A 22,785-nucleotide genomic window follows, 5' to 3' on the forward strand; every position below is an offset into this window, starting at 1 on the left:
CATTTTTGGGGAGTTAGGTCGGTAGGCTGAAAAATACCGCGTTCTTAACTCCGGTTAATCGCGACGACGCAAGAATACCGAAACATTCTTGAATAGCGGGTAAATGCGCCCGTGTCCTTCGAGCCGCCCTCTTGGCATAATGGGGCGTGGCTTCAGTGCAGGGTGCAATTTAACTAACACCAACTTTCTCCACTGGGCTGGCCTCAGTGACACGCAACGGGCGTCGCGAGAAAATTAACCGCCGTACTCGCCCCAATCAATAAATACTCATTTGCCGCCTACTGACTTGCTCGATGAGGACTCCTTCGAGATAATTTGGGGAGTTTTCTGCTTTAACTACGCACGGCTTATGAAGCGCGCGTTTTTAGCTCAGTAAACACGCCAGCTTTACCTGGCCAGTAGCCAGCTTTACCTGGCTTCACACTGTAAAGAGTGCAAGGTGCGGGGGGGGGGGGGGGGGGGGCGTAAATCCATTGTCGAAAAAAACAACCGTGTTGTTTAGGCACAGGGGCAGGACACAAAGGGAGGTAATAGAAGCTTGGAATATCAGCCGGGAGAGGTCGACGTGCGTGAGTCATCCTTCAGTCAGTCTGCAAGAAGCAGAGTTGGCGTTTCTCGGACGACACGTGCGGTGATAGCATATTGTGGGTTGTATTTTTTATGTCCGGGGTGATCTTTATTGATAATCTCTGTTTAAGTCTTAATCAGTTGAATTATGTCGGTTGGTCGCCCTGTATATTTCTGTTTCTTAATAACTGTTGCCAGTTGCTAGTAGCGCGTCGTCCTGTGTATTTCTCTTCTTAGTCAATGTCTTTCCGCGCCAATTTTCAAGATGAGTCAACACCAACTCGCCCAACTTGCCATCCTGTTAGCTCAGTAACCTTTGTGGAATTCGTCACTCAGCTTGTTTTCACGAACCACAGGGGTCCTATACAAAGCCGCATAGAGAATACGCAGTCACATTTCACGGCACAGGACCGCCAGTGCACCGGCCGCAGCAAGTGCAGCGCACTGGGACGCTTCATTTGCAGGTACGCTCTGTTGTGCCTCGAATGCGCTCAAACTCAGCGCCACCCGCCACACTTGAAAACTTTGTGCGACACCGCGCGAGGCACGCACCGAACACGGCGAGAACGCCGAGTGTGCCAAGCGAGCGCAACCGAACTTTGCGGGCGGCCATGGTGGACAATAGCGCCTCATAGACCCGCTAAGGCGCGCCAATTTCCTCAGCTTGCCGCGCTGCGTGCCTTATCGACGGCAAACTGAGCGAGAGACGCGAACAAACCTCTGATGTCCGCCGCCTCCGAAGCCCCTGCAACGGAGAAGGCACATGGCTAGGCGCGTTCAGCACATGACCAGGCCACCACGCTTGGTTCGCCGACACCGCGTAAAGAAAAATGCCACCGCTCTTGCCATACTTCCACGCGCGTACGCGTTCCGCCTGGCACCAGGCACGCAACGGAGGAATCTTGGTGTATTAATGCATACTCGTGAAGGTTGGGTTTGAACTTCGTACTAAGTCGGACGCGGCACTGCGCTTAATAGCGCTCAGCACCGCAACCGAGGGCCTAAATGTAAATCGAGAGCAAGATCTCGAATTTACTAAATTTTTGTTTCTAAGACGACTGGCTTGGTATACCCACCAAGAAAGTAAGGCATCCCAAGCGTTCCGCGTTCCATTTATAAACAACGCCAACTCACTTCAAAAATTGTATACCCCGAAGTAGGAATTGCCGGGAAAATGCGTGAGCAGCTCTGCTGTGCTCAGAGCAACTTTAAATTAGGCTTCACAACTACACCGAAATGCGTTGCTCGGAAGATTTTGTTGTTGTTGTTGTTGTTGTTGTTGTTGTTTACCGGGTGCTATATAAGCTGCATGATAGGGCCTTTATCAAGTGTCTTTGTATGTATCTGTATGGAGAGCGAAGCTGACATCCAATTCGGCTTCACTATCAAACACAAATGCATTGATAGGAGGAAATTTTTTCTCGGACAGTATAAGCAGTCAATATCGAAGCGTGGAGGTCACAGCGCCTTTTATTATCTACCTCCATAAGATCCCATTTGTCCCTCTAAAAAGTTATGTACACCGAGCCCTGCTAAAGTCGTCTTCGCTACTACACTCAGCTGCACTGCTGAAAAGCCATTGCTTTAGTGTCAGTGTTTAGCGTTCGTGTATAAAGATATCAAGGCCAATTGCGCCTTTTCATTACTAGCATTTTCCTTATGCGGCGAAAGGGAGCTGAACCATAACAGACAGACAGAAAGGTTTCCTCTTCAAATCCACGTAGAAGTGCTTATTAAACATTTAAAATTTAAATTTTAACAGCAACGTCATTGCAGATGTATGTTGGAATAGCAACTAAAGAAATAGTAGGTTTGAAGAAGCTGGACAGGCTTATGTGGCGTAAGGCATTATCAAAGTAAACTTCGGCACGCTACCTCCCGTTTTGTTTTCGTCAGTGTTCTCGGAAATATTTGTTTACTGGACACGAAAGTAAGCAAATTATTCCTTCGTGATTATATTTTAAGAAGATAGAATTCTCGTTTCCCGCTGGAATTATTACAAGCCACACAATTCAGTCGTGTGCGACGTTTTCCCTGTCTCACCATCAAAATGGTTTTATTTATTTATTTATTTATTTATTTAACGGATAGGAAAAAATCTGATTGATTGTAGGGTTTAACGCGCCGACGCAACGCAGGCGATGAGGAGCGCCGTAGTGGAGGGCTCCGGATTAATTTTGACCACCTGGGGATCCTAACGTGCGCCGAAATCTTGTACACGCGGGCGTTTTTGCTTTTCGCCTCCATCAGAAAAGCGGCCGCCGCAGCCGGGAATCGAACCCGCGACCTCGTGCTCAGCAGCGCAACGCCTTAGCCACTGAGCCACCGCGGCCGGTGATAGGAAAAAAATTAACAGCAGGTAATGAGGGAAGTGTATCAAGCACATACACTAAAAATCAAACATATACATCAAACATCAAGTCAGGTTAACAAAAACTGTACAACTACCGTACAAATATAATCAAATATAATAAAAAATAATCAGAATCACACAGAACTGTGCACAAGTGCACTTTAATATATTTTAATATATTTAATATATTTGACGAAGTCGCGAAACAAATCACTACAAAAAAATACGTAAGCACTAAATCTCTGCGAAAGGTGAAGACTCTAAATGATCATATTCGGGGCGTCGAAAGGTGGTACGGTATGACCCAGATGCGATATGATCGGAGACGTATATTCCAAAGACGTAGGTTCGCTACACGACGACGACCTTTTGTATAGACTTCCGTCTACTCCTGTACAATGCTGTCTGAACCCATTCATGGCCTCCGATCATTCTTGGCCTCATCCGCCCATTGAACTTTCTGTCCTCCTCCCTTACTCCGATCTCCGTCCATCGACATGTATTACTCGGAGAGTCCACCAGTTGCCACTTCTCACTGCATGTCCTACCCAAGTCCACTGCTCTGTCTTAATGTGTCCTAATAGCATTCCGCCCTATAGTCTGTCCGCCTACCCGTGTTCATGCTAACGTATATTCAGCGCAGGCAACTTTCATGCAAGTTCGGCTTCAACAAATTGCACATTCACTCACTGTTATCTCGACGGAAGACCCGCTCACAGCAGTCCATCCCGTTAATCCACGAACGCTGCATTAAGTCCTAGCTAGGTATTATCTTAGTACCCTTCCAGAAACACGATGTGAAAAAAAACCGGCTGTGTATATGCTGCTTCGATGAGAAGGTCGTCGAGAGACTATAAAACAGCCTGCTGCGTAACTGCCCCCTCCCGCCCCAGGCGCGCTTACCCTCGTCTCTCGCTTCTCCCTTGACGGATGCTGTGTTCGAGTGAATTCAGTTTGCCCGCGTTCGCACTTCCCGCGCACCATCTGTTGCGAAAGGGCGCTTCCATCTCCCCTCTCTCTGACGCCGTCTTTGAACGCATTGTTTTTCATTCTGAGACAAAGCGTCGTTGTTGTGGTCTGGCCCACAAAATGGCCACCACTGCAAAGACTAATTAAAAAACACCTACATGCGTGTTCCGATGTGCTTTGAACATGTGTCTCCACCGTAGAAGCCCGATGCGCCACCACTATTTCCGCACGTTGCCAGCGGCAGAAAAAAAATCACGCATATCCACGAAGTGAACCATGACGATTGGGCGAAGCACTGGGGATCGTTCTTACAGTAAATCACCCGCGGCATTGCCCACTCGCGCATGTAAATGAGTGACAACGCGTGTGCACAGTATATACAATTCCAATCCAATCCAATCCAATCCAATCCGATACATTTCAATTTAATCCAATCCAATCCATTTCAATCCATTTCAATCCAAATGCAATCCAATCCAATGCTCCTCGCGCATGCGCAACACTGCGTACACGGACGCCAAGCCCCGGACAAAGCGAAGTCCTAAGGTGCTTCGCCCCTAAAAATCCCACATGGAGTAGCAAGCCGACCTGGCCGCTAGGATGACTTCTCTATATCATTGAAGTTATCTCTCTCTCTTTCTCTCAACATAAGTTGTTGTTGCCGTTCCTTTCTCGGGAACTACGACAGCAACAACATACCAACTCAGATGATTGGCCAGGAATCGGCAGCATTGGGGGACTAATGTGCCGGCTTCAGAACATTCACAGAAGTATGAATTGGAAACGTAAAAGTTGTAGTTTAGTGCGTGCCGCGGGGCACCTGAACGTGACGCCTCGTGAGTAGAAGAAGAGAAGCTGGTCGAAGTAATTTTGAGCCAAAAGACAAAAAGTGAGAGCACAGAAAGAGGCGGAAATGGCATGCAACAGCACTGGAGTTGTCAACAGGTATCGACTTCAAAGCATGTAAGCACATTTTTTTTTAATTTGCTCCCATGGAAAATTCTCCAAATTATCTTATTCAAAATTAAGAACGCGGGTACCCTCCGTTATGTACTTGCACTTTTGCATAAAATATCCCTGAGGTTCTCTTCGCGTTGAGTATACGCCATTCCAGCACTTTATTTACAGCGAAGCGAACGGATCCGGGGCGTTCTTTTTCTTTTCTTTTGGGGGGAGGGGAGGGGGTCGAGTTGGCAGGAGTTTAAGGAACAGACAGGTACTTGGAAAACCATCTTTTGCGCTGCTGAGCATGAAGTCGCAAGTTCGATTCCCGGCCGCGGCGGCCGCTTTTCTGATGGAGGCGAAAAGCAAAAAGCGTACGCGATTTCAGCGCACGTTAAAGATCCCCAGGTGGTCAAAATTAATCCGGAGCCCTCCACTACGGCGCGCCTCATCGCCTGAGTTGCGTCGGCGCGTTAAACCACAATCCGTGAATCCATCAATCAGAAAAAAATATCTTCCCGTTTAGCCTACCCAAGAAAAAACTACCTTACTTAAAAAAAAAAAAATGAAATGGAACACTTGTCGCAAGTGGTAGCGTGCAATCACGGCAGCCTGCAAATATTTTCCCGGCGAAAGGAGGCAGAGGGAAGTAACCAATACCAACAGCTACTCAGCCGTTCCACCCCTGTTAACTGAGAAACTAAGATTTATGGCGGGCAAAGGAAAGTGTTTTGCATGAAATGAGGTGCTGTGATTGTTTACCAAATTCGTCGGCGAGCGTGGAGGCACGGGGCGTGAGCAACGAGAACTTTCTGTCGTGTCTGGTGTTGAGCGTAGCTATTAGCAGCTAGGCAACTTTCAACTTGTTGGACTTCCCGTCGCGGAGGAGCTTTTACGCGACGGCATTTCCGGCGTGGAACGTAGCCTCGAACGCAGGCCATGTGGCGAGCTTCTCTTTCGGGTCTCGCGACACCTTGCGTAATAGTTACGCGGAATAGGTCCCGCTCATCCCGCTCTTCTTCCCCTCAGAGCATCATCCAGCGTCATGCGGCGGTCGAAAGCGCGGCATGCCTAACGGCTGGCGCATTATATCCGCACGTTCTCTGGCGTTTAGCGCGGCGCGTATTCATCGCCAGGCGGCCGAGAAAGGAGCGAGGCGCACGGTCGGCGGCGGTGGCAGCGGTCCCGGCACGTATTTACCTGTCACCGGAGTCCCCATTCATCACGGGAGCCCGAGGGGGAAGAGGCAGGCACGCTGACGCCTTTCGCACTCCCTCCGGTCTACGCGCGACGACTCTCTCCGCGCGGCGCTAACAATGCAGCGTGTCATTCGTGCGGTAATTGGTGCAATTTCCACGTCACCTGAGCCGACTTATCTCCCTTGCTTCCCTCCTCTTCCCGCATCCGCTCATCCCCGGCATCCGCCAGCTCTGCTCTTGCGCGCTCGCGGGGCCCGCGCTTGGCTGCGCTTTTTCAGGTTCGGCGAAGGCGAGTCGGCGGAAAGAGCGAAGAAGGCCCTTATCGCGCAGCCAGCACCGGTCCGCCCGCTAGTCGTCAAATGTCCGAGCACTGCGTGGGCCGGAGCAGGGACGGCTAATCTCTTGCCCAGACTGCGCGGGAGTCGTTTGCAGCGAGCTCTATTATGTGTGCTACGTATAAATACCGAGAGGTGCCACGCCAGACCTGCGTCCGCGGCTCGGCGCGTCCTCCGTCCCCGTCCTCCCGTCTTTCTGGGCATCAGGTCGCGGCGCCAACGTCAGACTAAACTGGGTGGTTAGCGCCACCCGGCTACCATTTTATTCGGCTGGATGCCGTGACTCACCCATTGGCCTTGTACGGGGTTGATTCCTATCTGACACGGTTGCAAATGGAAACCTGCTCCGGCGGTGTCCGTGCGCCCTGAAATGGCGCACATCTCCGCTTGGTGGGAAAGGTGCTGCGTTGTCCGGCGCTTGGATGGGTTGATAACGGTTATTAGCGAAAGGAGAGAGCCAAGTTGCGCTGCGCGATTTATTCTGGAGTCATTTTGGGCGCTATTCCACCGGTATATTTCAGCCCATCTTTGCCATTTACCGTTAACGTGAACCCGTCGTTATATTTTTATCGGGTGAGTACCGATTGGCCGAAGAGCCTCTTCAATACGAAGTATTGAACAACGAATTAGTTACGCTCAGGTTTTCATACTCGAGTGGCAACTTTTATTTGGCATAACTAACCTTGTAGGTTTGTGTCTGCGTAAAAGTAAGGCGCAATTACCGGCACTGATACTGCAATCACATTCTGTCGAACGTGAGTATCGATGTCGAGCTGTAGAGAATATACGGGTCACGTGCGAGAACCTTAACGTTTCTGCAGTTCTGTTATATCGGCGTGCACATTGATAATTTTCTACGGTTCCGTGTTCATTACAAGTCAATTACGTTTTGAACTTACCGTACGTGCAGTCACGAACGAATGAAACGCGAACAGAAAAATTTGAACCGGGGCACACAAATAGCGCAATTTCTACTTCTTTCCGTGCGGGTGAAATTGCCGCGTGGCTTTATTAGAGCAACAACGATTGCAAACGTCTCTTTGCAAATATACCACACGCGAGGCCTTATTTTATCTTCACTATCCATACTCTTTGATTTTGCGTGTTCTGGTTCATATTTTTGTGTTCTCATTTCATGGTCCATAACTGTACGTCAGAAAGTGCAAACAAGAAAAGCGTTCGGCACGAATGCATGTTTAGAGTTTCTCTGGCGAGGATGCGTTTGATTACATATTATCACCTGTACAATGAGAGCAACCTCGATCGTCTACTTCTCCACCAACTAGCGCAGTTCGGATTCTGTGGCACACACCCCACCTGAGATTGTCCGTTAAAGTGCCCAGATCATAACAGCGGCAATCATGCAGCATAACTGCGTTGTGTGTAGTTTGGTTATGCGCTAACTGAGGCTAGGGAGGGAGTAGTGGGGGGTAGCCCGCCCCACTTGTACGATTTGGAGACGGTAGTGCCCCTGCACATGTAGTTCCCGCCTCCTCGTTGCTCCAAGAGGCGTGTTAACAGGCTTCACCCAGGCTCTGCTAACAGCTAAGACCATGTCGGCTGAGGACCATGCCGGCGTCCTACGGGCCAAAGCATCCCCCTTCCCCCCTAACTGAATTTCTGGCTACGGACCTGACGTCGCTCACTGACGTCGGTCAGACAGCCCGGCAGCTACGCAGACTGCACAGAGGACGAGAATGTGGATATGTTAGCGTGCATATATCTAACCGTACTCCGGCTTACGTGGTCGTATCTCCTCGTGTTAGAGCAGGGTGTCGGCTCTATCGCCTTTCCAGCAGTATATTTTCATAGCTTCCCGGAACGGACGGCCCGAGTCGCGCTCGCCCAACTGATCAACACCATTAGCGACGCCGCGCTCAAAAAGGGTCTGTTGACTCCGAAAAGGTGGCTAAACTAATTAGAATCCAGAATAATATAGCGCCGCTCCCCCTGCTCAAGCACTCCCGCCACCCGCTTTCACCTCAGCGAAACGAATCACATTCTTTTTTCTCTTGTGCAGAAATAGCCACAGAATACCCGTAGGACACAACACGTGCCCAGAAAAAGGGGCCAGAGGATTGGCGCCCGCATATTGTATACAGTTCAGTTGGTAGTTTGCAACAAACGATGCAGCTGATGAGAGTGCTGCCTTCAACGTCACCGCCAGAATTTTTTGAGGCTCTGGGTAAAAGTAAACTAAGCAGACTAGAGGCGCTTTCGTACAAGTTAAGGTTAAGAGAGAGATAGAGAGAGAGCTAATCAGGCCTCACGCAATACACGTCGCGGCGATACTTAAACCAGAAGTTCCTTCTCTGGCGAGAATACACGTAGCCTCGAGGTGGACAGGACGGCGCGCGGTGCAACTCGATACGAGCCTCCCCGTTATGAGCACCGAGAGAAAAAAGAAGAGAAAAGAAAAAGAAAAATAAAAAGACTGGCCCATTCACGGGCCGAGCAATCGGCTAAATAGCCCCAGCGGCCTGTCCCCGCTCACTTCTTCGTCCACGCAGAACGCCTGCCGGCGTGACAGTGCGATACACAGGCTCACTAGGAGGAGGGTGCCCAAGGCTTTCTCCATCCCACCTCGGAACACAAACACGTCGTGCATTCGCGTTCCGGCACGTCCGAACCTCGCAGTCCTCTGGGCCAAATTTTATTTCCCCCACAGCGCGGGCTTCCTTTCGTTCTGTTGTGTTGTGGGACCTGCTGTCGTCTAAGCGGCTCCTCTTTGTCTCTCTAAATACGTGCCAACCCTTATTCCTACTCCGCCTGATTGGACTCACCGCTGCCCACAGCGGAGGACTGCGTGCACGCCGAGCTGTCCTCTGCGCACGCCATGCACAGGCGACGTCGCGTCCGTACCCACCGTAGGGATTGCGGAAGACGTGTGTGTACGCACGCCACGAGGGTAGGGCCACCCCGCTCCCTATTGACAGGCGTCGCAATGAACGGCGACTCGCTGGACTTGGACTGCCGGACGGGGAGAGACTCGGTGTAATGTACACACGGAGAAAGATGAACCGGGCAAGCATCCGCGTCTTTCGACGCTCTCTTTTTGCCTTGCTCTTTGGGATGTGGGCCCTTTTTTGTGCAGCATATAAATCACTGCGTCCTATGTAGATTTTGAGAGGGTTTGTTTAGTCGGATTCTGCACTCGCCCCGTCTTGAAGCACCGAGTGATTCTAGTTGAAATGTGCGTGCTGGAGTCGTGTGCAAGCGCACAGACGTTTTCAGCCGAAATTCTAAAATGCGCAATGCATTCGCCACTTGGTTATGTTCTGGAGACTGACTTCACGGTCCCCTGTGTCCTCAAAAAGGAAGTTTTCTCCGGGCGAACACAGTCGCCACAATTTGACGAACGTTTTCAGGCGAGGCCCCACGAAACCGACGTGGTACGGCACTAATTATACGTTAAATGTAACACATAAGTCAGGAAAACAAATAACGGCAGCACACGAAAAGAGATGTAGATGGGGCATGCAGAAGAACAAGTGCGCGTTAGCCACCTTGCACTCGACATTATCCGCGCGTAAGTACACTCTTAATCTGGTTCCACGTAAGATCCACTTAGTAACTGGAACTTTTTTGCAAAAAAGTTCCAGTTATATATTTGGAACCGTGTTCCACATATCCTGAAAATTAAGTGGAACAGTGCCCCACATATTTTTGCAACTAAATTATGTGGATCGGTGTTCCAAATAAAAGTATGCGGATCACTGTTCCAAATAAAAGGGTAGTTTAAATTACTGGAACATTGATCCATGTAAAATGATTATGGAATTTATCCGGTGCGCCGTTCCAGGTACCTTCAGGCCAGCTGTTTATATAAAACGGTGTTCCTATAGGCATTGGGAAGCTGTCTATGGGACTCCACTTTTCCAATATTTCTGCTTTCCCGTCGGTATACACCGAGGTCATATGCCAGGCTGGCGGATGCATTGGTATCAGCAGGAGACCGCAAGCACCATTTTAACACAGCCTTGATATATGACCCGCAGTCATACCAACAATTGGAAAGCAGAAACCATCGCAGCAGTGTTGTCCCTGACAGTTCCCAACAGTTGCCTATCGGAGCACAGTTCTATATAAAAGTTGGTCTGAGGCACCTAGAGTGGCACACAGTCTTTGGCTTCACCCGCAGAATCATCTTCTGGCTTTCAGCTGCATGTAAAAGAAAAAATATACTTGCATTAAAATACGCACGAAACCAACTATTATGACTCATACACTGCTTTCAATATACTATACAACTTTATTGGGTGTTAGTATGCATACATTTCAGATTTGAATAGCTGTCTATTTTTAAATTGCCCAGAAAATGACCAACGTACAAGGAATAAATACCATAACGATAACACTAGGCTTCAAGTGGCATTTTCACATATTCACCTTTACTCAAAAACATGGTTAATAAAGACGCTATTAGGGGCAACTGCTTCACAAATAAATAGACGTGTGCGTCTACCGCGGCACTGACACAGACATTATACAACAGTGAGCATCAAATATGCTGTCTCATCAGATAAACCAAGGTAATTCAAAGGCGGAATGACTCATTGCGCTTGCCATACTATGTTTACGCATAACTGTTTGGGAAAATGCAGTTTGCTATTAAATTGTAGGGAAAGGCCTAAAAACAAGCCATACACGGTTGTACTATCACAAACCTACAACAGTGCAGTGCAAGAGTTTAGGAAAACAACGCTCGAGCCAAGATAAAACATTTTGACACGAGAGGTCACATGTAGCAGTATGCCACCATTAAAACATGATTATTAAAGATAGTACAGTTTCCTGACACCAGACGTAAGCGTAACATCAAGCTATTTGTAGGCAAAATAGACTTTATGAGCGTTTGAAAAGGCCTGACTTAAGGCACGTTACTTGCCCAAACAATTTGTAGTTGTTTAAAATAATTCATCCCAACTTATCCCCAGGATTGAGGGACACGCGCCGCGGAAACCTGACTGCGCCCCTCTCCCGGCGCTTCGCCCGTCCGGGGCGTAACTGAATGGGGCAGAAAAAAGAAACGGCCGCCGTTTAATAACGAAGACAGCTAGAAAAATCGACTCCGGGATATCCGTAGCACGGCTCTAGCGGCATGCCGTGGCAAAATATTGGGCTTGTACGACTAACTCACGAGGTTCCCGGGCCGTCTAAAATTTTTCTGCTGCGGCCTATGAGAACAGGCTGGATTTCAGGTCGTTCCGCACTAGTTAACACAACATTGTGGCGCTCAGAAAACAGATAGAAAAAATGACTCCCGGGTTTGAGTACTTCAGGTTGTGGGCTACAAACCTGTTATTGTAGATTTTTTGCAACGTTGTTTGTGTAGGTTCCCTGCAACACTTTTCATGCCCGGGGTGAGGCGTATCGCCACAAACTTCGAAAAACTGACGCTACGTGGCGCCCCCGTCCCCCTCCTTTTTCCTGGAAGGAGTGGAGAGGAGGACCGTCTCCAGCCGAACACTCGCCTCTCCTCAGCGGAACCAGGGAGGGTTCCCATCTGTTGTCGCTGAGAGTAACAAAGAGGCAGTCGGTAGTGTGCACGAGGACGAACAAGGCCTGCTCCCCTGGTTTATCCCAAGGAAGTGGCGGAGATAATTGCTGCCACTGAAAAGGTTTGGCTGACTTGACTGTCCCCCCTCCTCATTTTTAGTTTGCGCAGAGCAAACAAAGCGTGCTCCCCTGGTTTTTTCGCGCGCGGGGGGGGGGGGGGGGGGGGGGGAGGGGGGAGGGGGGGGGGGGGAGACTTTCCAGCACAAGAACTGTGCCTGAAGGACCTACGACGTGTCCACACGCGCTACTGTGTACAGTTTTTTGCTTCTTCGTTTTCTTTCTTTTTTCTGAGGTGGCAAATAACGCTATGTTAGTACGGTGTCAAATGTGAAAATAAGTTATCCGCACGGTTTCCTGCAGTGATGCGTTAAATGGTGTAAAACGTATATGTTTGCGCGCAGGTATGCCATTTTGTCTTTTTTTACATACGGATTAGTATGAATGTATTTGTAATCTGTTTAGCGTTTTCTTTTCTTTTGCTGTATTGTGTTTTTCTTATGTATACAGGTAATCATGCCGTCCTTGTTACTGTATATATCTATTCCCACACATGCCTAAGGCCTGGCACTCAGGCTGGAAGTATGAAATAAATAGTAAATAAATAAAAATAAAGCACTTTCTTCAAGTTTCTGAGACTGAAATTATGGCGCAAGGGGGGTTGCCAAGAGCTGAACGAGCGCCGCTTTTTTAACGCTATTATATCGAAGCGGCGTCCGTTTTATCAAAAATCGTTTTCTCGAATGCCGGTTTATAGATTCACCAATGTTCGTTGGTTTTTTTCGTTTAAATTGTTATTTTATTCAATTTATGTACCATTCATCCCAATGCTATTTAAACGCTTTTTACCAGAGGGAATATATTAATTAGAGGTGTGTTCAAGTTTAATTAATTGTTTTTCATCCTTTTGAAAAATTCCCAGTATATTGCCGTAGTTTCGCAGTTTTTTTCCCGCAGCTTTTTGTTCAATATTTGTTGCCTTTAAGCTTTGCGAATTTTCTCATTCTTGTGTGCGCTCTAGAGAATGTGTTTGATATTTTGTTAATTGTAAATATTAAAATTGTGGCCGCGCTCCACTGCTTCCAAGGCGCTTCCATCAGAACAGCACCAGTTAAAAACTGATATGCGTTAAAAACGGTTATAAAAAGTATAAACGACGCCGTAAGAAGCATGCATATACGTGAAAAAGTCAATGGCGCTTAACCGAAATGGAAGCAATTATACATTTACAGCACACTGTTACAGTTAAAGTGTCGTGAATTATACGAACGCAATGGTAGTGCTGCACCTGAAATTAACCCCAATGTTGAGCATTGATGTTTGGGATTCCAAGTTACTACTATTTAGACGCCTATGAACGGCCCATTTTAGACGGGTCTAGGACATTTCGATGTACTGGAACATTTCAATGCGGGATGTTACGGTGCAAGCATTCCGGTGCACCGACATTTTCGTACGCCAACTTTTCTGCGAACGGATTTGTGTGCTTATTTGTGTGAAACTTTCGGCAACTTATTATTTGCGTAGGTATTAGGTTATGGATGACTGTCTGCGCACTGATTGCATCGTTTGTGTTTATACTTTGAAAGTTTTCGGTCAGAATTTGAGATTTTTTAGAGCTTTATTTAATAACTCCTTTAGGCAATACCAATTATTATGTATCTTATTTTTTTCTAGGGGCGCGGGCGAGGGTTCAGAAAGTCACAAAAAGAGCAGCTTCTTGCCGCCTTGTGTGGCGCCTTGCATCTGCGCAAAAAGAGATATTTAACGATGTTACGGCACATATAATGTTACACTGACGTCGAAAGGGACAAATTATGCAGCTCTTAAAGCTTTATGCTGTCGTTCATGAAACTTTGTGTAAATGAGCTGAAGAAACGGTTTTCATTAAGACTTGTAACAAATAAAACTGGCTCACTGAACGTAGGCACTTCCAAAAAAAGACGTCTATTGCTAAGCTTGCGCACCAAGCTTCTGAACTGTGCCTTTTCTGTGCACCCTTCGGTGCCACACACAATAATTGCAGCTCTCTTTCCTAGGTGTAAATTCCGAGGACACCTAAGCACTTTTTTATGATACAGTGATTGAGAAAGCATTAGTGTCCAGTTGCCGAACGTGCACTCTCAATCGTCCTTTTTTCTTTTCTGTCTGTCTATCTGTCCGTCTGTCACTCGATTCAGCCGCTGGGCCAAACATGAAACAATGCTGGAACAAGGAGTATATATAGGCAAAACCGTCCCAAGCTACTGAACCTGGCGGAGTGCATATATTTCTATGTGTCAATATTGTTCAGAAGAAAAACTTGGCCGCGTATCTGCTCGCTTCGCTGCAAATGTCGTCGAAAGGCGATAGTCTTCTGCAGCCCCTGCCGTCTCATACATTCTCCCCCCCCCCCCCCCCCTCTCTCACTCCTCGCGCGTCTGACGCGATGGAGGTTAGCTAAATTAAATCCACTTTCCCGCGCTGCAGAGCTCGCACGCCATCTGTTGGAACCTTTGCTACTGTTCGGCTTAGGGTTGCGCTCGAGCTCGAGGCTCGGGCGCCAGCTTCTTTTCGTATTTTTTGGTCAAACCATTGTTTTAACGCCTCTTTTTTAAATTGCTATCGTGAAAACCAAGGCCATGTCTATGCTTATTTAAAAGAACGCGCGTAATCCCGGTTATGTGCTTACATTTTGCCTCAAATGTACCTGGGGTTTCCTTCGCGCCATATTATTGGGACATGTATGACAAATCTTGGCAGTTTTAGAAGTTTGGAACGGTTTTGCGTATATAAGCGTCTTGTTTAATAATATTTATAACTTTTGAACCGGTGGCTGAATCGGTGCCGTCCACCGGGCGGGCGCCCTAACATCTGCGCTTCATGCTCGCCAAATAAAGATATATCAATCAATCAATCGCGTTTAAGTAGCCCAAGAAAGACTATCGTCTTTAAAAAAGCATTAGGCATAATTGAGGCAAAACATTAGTGCATAACTGGCCGCAGCAGCGTTCTTTTATTCAAAAATAGACGTGCGATTGTTTTTAATAAAAATGCGGTAAAAGACGGTGTCAAAAACAGGCCAGATAGAAGTAAATATAATAAAAGAAAGATGTCTCCTCAAGAGTGAGAGAGAGAAACCTTTATTTGGGGCAAGGCTGGCCCTAGGCCTGTTGGGGGAATAGGATCAAAGGAATGGGTAAGGAAGGGGAGCAGACCGGCCGTTCTATACAGCTCGTGCTAGACCGCTTGTGACTGCGAATACAGCAATCTTGTGAAGGATGGGAGTGCCCACTGAGTGAGGGTCTATGGCTATCGCGGGATCGTTGGTGGGGGCAGAGAAATTTCTATAGCGAGTTAATTTGGGGCAAAACCAAATGAGGTGGTGCAGATCAGCTTTGGTTAGGGAGTGGCACTTGTTCACGAATACCTCAGCAGCTCTTGGAAGCGTAGGTAGAGAAGCCAGGAACCCAGGCGGGGTGAGGTTTTTGAGGCGCTGTTCCAAGAACAATTGAAAGAAAAGGTCCCAACAGGTGGCGCGCGAACCAAGAAAACGAGGGAAAATTGAATCTAATTCATCAAACTTCAATTGCATTAATTATGGGGGAGGCAGGGGGAGAAGAACAGCGTGAGGGGGAGAGGGGAGGATGTTACGAGGCGGGGGCGGCCGAAGGCTATGGTATACATTTGCAGCGAAGCAACCAGATACGCAGCCAATTTCTTATCTTCTCCTCGTGTCTATGACTCGGCACATACCCGGGGAACGTATAGCATACCCCATTTCAGGTAGTATGACGGACAGGGCGTTTCACGTAAGAGCGCTAGTCCAAGAATATTGTTCACTGATCATGTCGCACACTAGCCGGTGGTTGGGGCGGGGAGTATTAAAATATTTTAGTGTACGTCTAAAAGAAAAGAAGAACCTACCCGCAATCAGTAGCACCTTTCTCTTCTTGAGCAAAGCTGCCTCAGGGGCTAGCGCGTGCAAGTCGATCCAGCACGTGCTCTTTTCAGAAGCGTTCTCGTCGGGCCGGCGTGCGTCTTTTTTAGCTTTGGAGGCACCGGAAAGCCCGTTGAGCGGACGCGTCCCACGCAATAGAAAACATTCATAACGTGTTTTTCTTTTACTTGCCGAAGACTTGCATATGCTCATCTGCTTGTTTTGGCACTGTCGCGTTAATTGCGTATTTCTTTGTTTTCCGTTACTCATAATGTTAGTATACTTGCACCTCAACCTTAACGCAAAGTAGGTAAGGGTTGAGGCATTTGATTTTTGGTTTTTTATGAACCCCGAAATAATAGATTATGATCTTGCTCTACCGCTTGTGCTTTGCAACAATAACGCAAAATGTTTTTGTGCTGCAAATTATTTGTCAATGCAGATATTAGCATAGGAAAAATTATTTTCCTGAATTCGGGTGTGAATGTTCGCGCGTAGAAATTAAAAGCGAGCAGAAAAAGAAAAGCTCGTTTCGTTTAATTGCATGCGTCTTCAAAAGACGCCCACATATCAGACACCTGATTAATTCTAATGTACGAATCAATGTACCAACACAATTTGTGCAAGTTGTTCAACAGCAAAAAAAAAAAAAGTTCGGGATGTGCCAAGTGCGAACAAGTATCATGCAAGCGGAAGGAAATAAAAATGCCCTGTGACAAATTGAACAGATGACCCCTTAATGTCGAAAAGGTGACCCATGGGACCTGAAAGGCTTTCGGAACCGACGTCCCCCAACAACACGTTTCATTCCGTGAAATAGCCAGGACACCGGGCTGGTCGAGCGGCGCGGTGAGCAGACGATGCGTCCGTAGCAGACAAGACGACACTGGCAAAAGTTGACTCATTAGCGACGCTGCAGTTGACCCGAGCCTGCTCGATACGTACTAACGCACATTGTTTCACAAGTCGAAAGAAAATTTTACCGGGCTCTTTCCTTCGAGTGAGAAATGCAGCACGAGCGCCACGAAAAAAGCAGGCGTCCGAGCGGGGCGAGCCCTCCCCGTCCACACGGGTAGGGTGCCTCGATGCGCGCCCGCAGAGCGGGGGCGCATCGAGGCAGTCTACACACGGGGGAACCGCAGCCCATGCGGGGTCGTTTTGTGAGGGCTCCCCTCTTGTTTTTTTTTTTTTTTTCCTTCCTGGTTCGGCGAATTTCAAAGGCGAAAAGCTGGCCTGTTTGGGAAACCGTCGCGAGCGGCTAGACCCTGTGTGAAGGCCCTGCTTCTCGCACCGCGGGGGAGAGAACAAGAGAGAAGGAATTGTGTCTTCAGGTCGCGACGCCACGTGGTGTCAGTTTTTCGAAACTCGACGCCGTGTCCCGAAATCCTGGCCATTTCGGAAATCTCACAAAAGCCAGCGTGAGACTTATATAATTTTGCAAACCAGGTAGCTGGAAGCATGTTACACATATTAAAATTTAACAAGCAGACTAATTATATACGTCATCAATTCAAGCGGGAACAAGTCAGACATCCTTAAGAAGCAAACAAGCCAGCGCTGAATCATACAGGTGACCAGTTTTACAAAGCAGACTTGAAACCATTTTTTCCAGCCTCAACATTTTACCTTAGGTGAAATTCACAGTTGCGTGCTATAAAAACCCTCCCGTCTTGCTATCAGTGTAATTGTGACCAAAGCCCTGCTTCGGCCAAGCAAGAAATGCAGCCTTGTTCAAAGAAGAAAACTTGTTCAAGCCAAATACGCACATTTTCAATTCTTCTAGGTCATGGGTGTCAGCTCATATCCGGTACTAAAATTTATGAATGAAGGCGAAAGCCATCTGCGTAAATAATCACTGTCACTTTTGCATCAGCAGCAGCACTGCCATGAAAAAAAATCTCATGAGCTACACTTGAATAATAAGGACGCTACAATGCGGTGCCATGAACTACATTAACACCCACTATAGATTCAAAGGCAGCCTGCGCATTGTGCCAATGATGAAAAATAAGGCATGACTTCAGTGTTCAGTTGACATGAAACTTGCATGTGCCAGTAACTTAAACCTTATCTGATTTCAGCCCCTTCATGCCTTTCAAGAGATACTTTTACCTCTACCAATAATTTAAAATCCCAAGTAGAGCTGAACACTTGAAGTATTTCAACAGAGACTCAAACTTAAATGACACCAGGGCACTGTCAAACTTCTCATGCTATCCAAGAACTCCCTGTAAAAGTCCCAAGAACTCTCCAAAGGCACACAACCATATGAACATGATGACACGATGAAAAAGATGACATATGCGGCGAAGAGGATGACCACATCCTGAAGTGACAATGCAGGCGGCGAATCCGTGATGTGTTTCTTGCGGGCAATATTGATGCCGCCAGTCCCTTCTCTCAGAATAACTGGGCCTCGAGAAGACTTACTGCTCACCTCACGTACCTTCAAGGAAACACGAAAATTTTGTTACATGGTTGCTTTAAATGAATGAATTGCTTAGTCCCTTTCATAACACAGTAATTGATTTAAAACCAGTGATTTCTTGGGTTATTTTCTGGGAGTGCTGCTAAAGGTGAAAGTGCGCTAAACAATATCACCACAGACAATCAATGAAATTGCCCTGATTCTGGAAAGTATCCAACTTTGCTGCCTCGGTATCCTGAATATAAGGTTTTTTTTATCCTTGAGAGGTTTCGTTAATTAATCAAATAATAATTACTATAATCACCTTTCAGCATCATATTTTACACAACTTCTCTCTGCAAAAATTGTTCTGTGTACTGTATAATGTGCTCCCTAGAATGCTGTAGTGAAACTGGCTTATAACTTACAGCTAAACGATGTTTCTACCACAAAGAAATAAATGGCCAGTCATAAGAAATCATAAATATCGCACTGTGGCAAAACATTTTTTTGGAATTAGTTCCCCCTAAAATATTTCCCTCTCGATATGTATTACCTCCATGGTTCGTAATGGTATGAGGCAGAAGTTGAGCTGACTAATGGTGAACTAGGCTGTTGCACTATTTTTTTATAAATCGCAACTATAGCACATTTTCTTGCAGACGTCACTTTCTTTGCTCTAAACAATTCCCTTTAAAAATTACCCCTTATTTAACCACCTGTCAAAATCCAATGCAAGCATTACTCATGCTACGCCTGTATTTGGGAGTATTATTGGTGCTACGGGCGTATTAAAAGCTGGAAATTTAAATCGTCAGTTGCCACCGTATTGTTGTAGCAGCAACCACGTTGGGCGTGTCCGTGGTGCTGGCAAATCACAACAACTCTCAAGGTGTAAAAGCTAAATATTTACAAAACTAAAATACAAAATAGTGTTTTTTTTTGGCCACTGTTGGATCATCCGTAATAGGCGGAATGTGAACACAATGGCCAATAGTGGCGTTCACGATAACTTCTTAACACTGAGATTTTATTAGGACGAACAGGCCCAGAAATTGAGTCTCGCAAAAACAAAATGCCAGCTTACCCAACCAAAATTAAGACCCGGGTGTTTCTGCCAGGGCAGTCGCAAAGTGCACTTCCAGGAAAGTTTCGCTAACGTGTTCCGAAAAGATCCTACTGTCACCTTGAGCCACAGGCCAAGCTGTCACTGAAAAGAAGCTTCAAACCATTAGTTATAAAGAAACTACCTAAAAACGCGCCATGCAATACCCCAAAATGGCAGTGCGTACTTACTTGTAGAATGCAATGATTTCATCCCGTGCAACAGCTTTAATGTGTTGCCTTCTGATGATACACTTCCAAGAAGGGGTCCAAATACAATTAAAATGGCCATATGCATTCCTTGTACCACTGTTTTAGGTCTACCTTCGCCCTATTGCCTAGAAAATAAACAGTACAAAAATATCAGAGAATAAATTTATGCCTCGCTTTACCCAGGGAGCACGAAAAAATATTGAACAATGTCTGATTTGTTCCACGAAAGTATAACGTCTTTTTTACAGCGGAAGCCCTGGTAATCTTTCCTTGCTAAACAATTTGAGATATGAAAATATTTGAACATACTTTATGCTCACCTGTCCTTGGTCTATGCGAACTGGTGAATATCTGCACAATATGCACAACTCAAAAAGTACTCTTTTGTGGCTTATGAGCTCCACAGGGCATTCATAATCCGCCACACTATCCCCGACGACCCTTCAGCATGCCAAAGATGTCTTCAGCCAGTGAATGCCACAGCCATGACTTCGCAGGAGCATGTAAAGAAAGGAAATAATTTGTTTTCATTTTTTTTGCAGAGGAACAAAAACATTTGTCACAACCTGTCAGTGGAGGGTCAAATGTCTCCACAGTCAGCCATATACTCTTTCTGAACAGGTCATAGAGTATGAATACAGAATGTAGCAATCTGCTTTTGCAGTATAATTTCTACGTTCAAAGTTGAACAGAAATGGATTAATGTTTGGTGCACATCATGATGCAACAACTTTGCACCCGAGTGTTTTGAAAATTATTCGAACTCTCGAGCTGCCACTGACATTGATAGCATAAAATGGCAGGAATGTATTATTTTTAAACTTACTTTGTGACGTTAAAACTTCTAATAGTCCACACGTGAGTTTTATGGGTAATTATTCTGAGGTCTCAGGTTACCACTGACATTGACAGCATAGAAACGGAACCACACTTTCTGCGTGTTTCCACCTGCTTTCCCCTCCACAAAAGGAACGTTTTGTTACTACGCTACTGCTCAGACAACCACTTACCCTTGCATTTCACTACACGTCAGGGAGCCAACTAAAGTTGACTAGTGTAAATAGAACATCTGAATTCATCGAAGGCATTGGAAGAAACAAGGAACAACTACACACACAGCACAGATAAACGTAAGCAGTGCTACCGCCAACGCCTTGAACGCACATCAACATTAGGCGGAATAGCGTGATTAGCACAGTAAATTTATGGCTCTCAGAAGACCAACACAACGCAATTAACACGGAAGTTTGAAAATACCGATAAGTCTAAAGACAGACGCTCCGACAAACATGTTGTGCAGTGTGTGCGCGTGAGACAATAGCATGCGGCTAACCCGAGAAGATTCAGTACCGCTGACAGGTACAGCAACCGTCAATATACAACTAAGCAACACCACACCATAAGGGGACATGCAGACTCGAGAAATGCGCGCACCAGCCACTTTCTAAATAGCACTAGCTAACGTACGCATTCATAAATGTCAAGCCGACTCCAACCCACAAACGCACAAGCTTAAGTGAAAAACGGCCGCAAACGTTTCTCGCATCGAAGAGGAAGCGGAGCGGCACGTTTATCGGACGCAGTGATGAACAAGTCAAAGAACAACAACCGTTACCAGAACATAAATAAGCAGCACTGACCTTTTTTGCGCCTCCCGGCAAAACTTCACTTCGTCGAACAGTAAATACAGCCCGAGGACATGAAGAAATCCGCAGTTTCACGCCACAACCAAACTGGTAACCGTTCCCGCCAGTCTGACCGACAGGCGACAGTTCATTTAGTACATCAGGCGCATAACGCGAGCAATCGAGAAAACCGCTATAGAAGGCCACTGGTGGCGCTGCATGCGGATGAACAAAAACTAGCTTCCGTAAACGTTGAGACGTAGGGGCGCTGCTGTCGTTAAAATGTTCACGCAGTCCCGTTTTTCCCTAATCGTCGTTGTACCCGCTGCCGTCCCACTATACCATGCATCAACGCAAGCGGCGCTGCCTTGTATTCTTTCCTTCATGCTGTCAACGCATGCGCACGGCATGCCGCACTGAAGTGGCGGTCGTTTCGTAATCGTTTCGGCCAACTTATTCTTACTCCGTGCCTTTGGCGATGCGCGCCGGGGCCAGTGACCAGTCCGCGGAAGAGATCACAAGCTCGGCACCCTTGATCGCTTATATTTGCTTCGGAAAATGGGAGTAGGCCTCTAAGCGGACGTCTACGCTGCTCTGAGGCTGGAACAAAGAGCTCAGATATTAGCCAATTTAACCCGTTAGTTGCAGAGTTACTCAATATAGACAGTTGCGAAACTCCGCTTTGCAATCCGGGCGGCGCTAGCCCCCCCACTCCGTTGTAGCTGAGGGGCAAGTCGACGCGCGCGGCACCTAGGAGATAAAAACGGAACTTTGCTAAACTATTATTATTCAAAATTCTTCTGTAAAATAAAGATTGCTTTTTAAATTAAAACACAATAATTACGTAAAATTTACTTGTGTTGTTGTGGTTTTTCTTTTTATGATTTACGGCAGCAGCCGCAAGCACTTGAGTACTGCTTCAACGTCCTGCCGACAGACGACAGGCCAGTCAACTTGCCCCGTGCTTGCCCCGGCGCAGGGGGGCAACCGAAGACCGGCTTTCGATACATGGGGCCTATGGGGAGTTTCGCAACTGTCTATATCCAGTAACTCTGGTTAGTTGGGCTAAAGTTGTTTCTCTCCGCGGTCCGTGAGCGCGTGCGTATGTGTGCATAAACTTTGATGACAGCTTTATTTCTTTCTTTGCAGTGAAAACAAAACGACGCTTCTTTATTGACTGCGTTCTCTTGACAAGTCTTTCCAATACCAATAATATATACTGCGACGCTGTTTGATACCCACGTTATAGAAAACTACTTCCGCATAGTGAATCCAGTGTGAATACTCGCTAATTAGCGAGTAATAATACATCTGCCCGTTTTCCAGCAGTTTTTCTTCATGAACACCAATAGTGCAGGAAAAGAGCAACGGGGGGACCAGCAGGAGAAGGCAGGTCATTCGGTGAACTTGAATTACTACGGCAAGTAACAACATTAGGGTAACACTGCGAATTTTCGCGATACTGCAATGCATAATTTGAAATAAGAATGCCATTTCATTATAAATATATAGAATGTAAGGCAGATGCCGCGGGGTAGGTTTAGTTCTCAGGGTTTTGTGTCATTCTCCTCCTGCAAAGAGGCTTTCGTTTTTGCT

At 46.8% G+C, this 22,785-nt stretch overlaps 1 protein-coding gene and 1 long non-coding RNA gene across 5 annotated transcripts in view; one reads left to right on the forward strand and one right to left on the reverse strand.

Annotated features, from left to right (window-relative positions):
* Positions 1-22,785, forward strand: part of LOC144179579 (zinc finger E-box-binding homeobox protein zag-1-like) — a 558,265-nt gene that overhangs the window by 407,144 nt on the left and 128,336 nt on the right. The window lies entirely within an intron of this gene.
* LOC144179581 (uncharacterized) lies at positions 19,550-21,314 on the reverse strand. Its single transcript, XR_013324288.1, has 3 exons — positions 21,205-21,314; positions 19,885-20,053; positions 19,550-19,689 (listed from the first exon to the last, which is right to left on the reverse strand). It is a non-coding gene; the product is annotated as an uncharacterized LOC144179581 (long non-coding RNA).

This window comes from Haemaphysalis longicornis, unplaced genomic scaffold, assembly GCF_048455015.1.
Source record: "Haemaphysalis longicornis isolate Haplotype H1 unplaced genomic scaffold, Haemaphysalis longicornis Haplotype H1 scaffold_4, whole genome shotgun sequence".
Classification (NCBI taxonomy): Eukaryota; Metazoa; Arthropoda; class Arachnida; order Ixodida; family Ixodidae; genus Haemaphysalis; species Haemaphysalis longicornis.